The following is a 2,804-nucleotide window of genomic DNA, read 5'->3' as shown; positions in this document are numbered from 1 at the left end:
ATGTAATTGGCAAAAGAGCACCATTCATCACGGTGGTCCAGGGATTGGAGGTCGTCACAGCAATTCCATTTGCTGGACATTTTTCTCTTTGTTTCAGCCACGGTTTCATCACAGTCCTTTACAGATCCCAGTGGACCTGCTGGGACATTTCACAAGTTATCAAATACATGCATTAAGGATTGTTAATAGCAGCCAAGCAGCAGAAACCATGATGTGAGAATAAAATGCAGGGCACAAAATGAAATTTGGAGTGACAGAGTGGAAAAGAAGGGATTATTTTTCTTCAAGCCACCCAATAAGCACAGAGCTAGGGCCCAGTAGAGTTGCTATCTTGTATGGAGGAAATCTTCTACATTCTATAAACCTGAAAAACAATGTGACAGGAGTCCTGTTACCTGGCTCCTTGAACCAGTCTGTCCACATTGCACATAGGTTTTGTCTGTGCTATTAAAGAGGTAGCTGGTGGTTTTCTAGGGGGCAAGTGTACCCGTGTCAGTTCGGGGAGACAAATAAGTTAGCCCTGTCTTTACCATTTAAGGTATAATTTGATTTGTATTTGATGAGTCAATATGCCTCCCATTACAGTGGGACATATGGAAACAATTTAATGGAATTATAGGATTTTATAATAGGCTAGATTAGGGCAGAAAGACAATTTTCAAGGTGGATTATCTACTGCAGAGGTCTCATCATGGGTGCCCACCTGCCATCTGACTCACAGATGTTTTCCTCTGACCTACTCAAGGTCTTGGTGAAAATATGACTTGGTTACTAATATTTAAAAATCAGGTAATTTGGCCAGATGCTGTGGCTTGCGCCTGTAATCCCAGCACTTTGGGAGGCCGAGGCAGGTGGATCACCTGAGTTCGGGAGTTCAAGACCAGCCTGGCCTTGAAACCCCGTCTCTACTAAAAATACAAAAAATTAGCTGGGCGTGGTGGCAGGCACCTGTAATCCCAGCTACTTGGGAGGCCGAAGCAGAAGAATTGCTTGAACCCGGGAGGTGGAGGTTGCAATGAGCCAAGATTGTGCCATTGCACTCCAGCCTGGGCAACAAGAGTGAAACTCCAACTCAAAATATACATATATATATATATTTAAATAAAGTAAAATTTAAATAAAGTAAAATCACCTGATATATATCAGGTGATTTTATTTAAATTTTATTTTCTAGCTTTTCTTTAAAAAAACTACTTTACCATCAGTCACTGGCAAAGCCTGAGTCCCGTCCTCTCGCTCTCCTCCCAGGGCAGCATGACCTTCACCACTCGCTCCACCTTCTCCACCAACTACCCATCACTAGGCTTCATCCTGGTGCCTAGCTACTGCACCCGGCTGGTCAGCAGCACAGCCAGTGTCTATGCAGGTGCCGGGGACTCTGGTTCCCGCATCTCCATGTCTGTTCTACTAGCTTCCGGGGCAGTGTGGGGGCCAGGGTCCTGGCCTCGGGGATGGCCAGGGGTCTGGCAGGAATGGGAGGCATCCAGAATGAGAAGGAGACCATGCAAAGCCTGAACAACCACTTGGCCTCCTACCTGGACAGAGTGAGGAGCCTGGAGACCGAGAACCAGAAGCTGGAGAGCAAAATCCGGGAGCACCTGGAGAAGAAGGAACCCCAGGTCAGAGGCTGGAGCTGTTACTTCAAGACCATCGAGGACCTGAGGACTCAAATCGTCTCAAATACTGTGGACAATGCCCACATCGTTGTGCAGATCGACAATGCCCGTCTTGCTGCTGATGATTTTAGAGTCAAGTATGAGACAGAGCTGGCCATGCACCAGTCTCTGGAGAGCGACATCCATGGGCTCCACAAGGTCATTAATAACATCAGTGTCACTTGGCTGCAGCTGGAGACAGAGATCGAGGCTCTTAAGGAGGAACTGCTCTTCATGAAGAAGAACCACAAAGAGGAAGTAAAAGGCCTACAAGCCCAGATTGCCAGCTCTGGGTTGACCATGGAGGTAGATGCCCCCAAATCTCAGGACTTCAACAAGATTATGGCCGACATCTGGGTCTCATATGATGAGCTGGCTCGGAAGAACCGAGAGGAGCTGGACTAGTACTGATCTCAGCAGATTGAGGAGAGCACCACAGTGGTCACCATGCAGTCCCCCAAGGTTGAAGCTGCTGAGATGATGCTCACAGAGCTGAGATGTACAGTCCAGTCCTTGGAGATCGACCTGGACTCCATGAGAAATACGAAGACCAGCCTGGAAAACAGCCTGAGGGTGGTGGAGGCCCGCTATGCCCTGCAGATGGAGCAACTCAACAGGATCCAGCTGCACCTGGAGTCAGAGCTGGCACAGACCTGGGCAGAGGGGTAGCACCAGGCCTAGGAGTACGAGGCCCTGCTGAACATCAAGGTCAAGCTGGAGGCTGAGATTGCCACCTACCGCTGCCTGCTGGAAGATGGTGAGGACTTCAATCTTGCTGATGCTCTGGACAGCAGCAATTCCATGCAAACCATTCAAAAGACCACCACCCACCAGATAGTGGATGGCAAAGTGGTATCTGAGACCAACGACACCAAAGTTCTGAGACATTAAGCCAACAAAAGCAGGGAACGCTTTGGGGAGCAGGAGATCAATAAAAAGTTCAGAGGTCAAATAAATTTGCAACCTGGCAATACTGGCCCAGATTCCCTGTAACAAGAGTTGGCCAGGGCTGAGGAGCATCTGCCCCCATCAGACAAAAGAGAGCTGTTCTCTGCAGGTTGCCTCAGCCCCACCAACACCTACCATCCCTCAACACTCAGGCCAGGGAGCAATTGCCCATTTCCCTCATTTATACTTTCACACACATTT

The 2,804-nt window shown here is 48.5% G+C and overlaps 1 pseudogene; it reads left to right on the top strand.

Annotated features, from left to right (window-relative positions):
- The first annotated feature begins 1,254 nt into the window (after positions 1-1,254).
- On the top strand, positions 1,255-2,546 carry LOC108293358 (annotated as a pseudogene).
- The last annotated feature ends 258 nt before the right edge of the window (positions 2,547-2,804 follow it).

This window comes from Cebus imitator, unplaced genomic scaffold (assembly GCF_001604975.1).
Source record: "Cebus imitator isolate Cc_AM_T3 unplaced genomic scaffold, Cebus_imitator-1.0 Scaffold534, whole genome shotgun sequence".
Taxonomy (NCBI): Eukaryota; Metazoa; Chordata; class Mammalia; order Primates; family Cebidae; genus Cebus; species Cebus imitator.
Note: the sequence above shows the minus strand (reverse complement) of the source record. Positions and strands in the feature narration are given on the sequence as shown.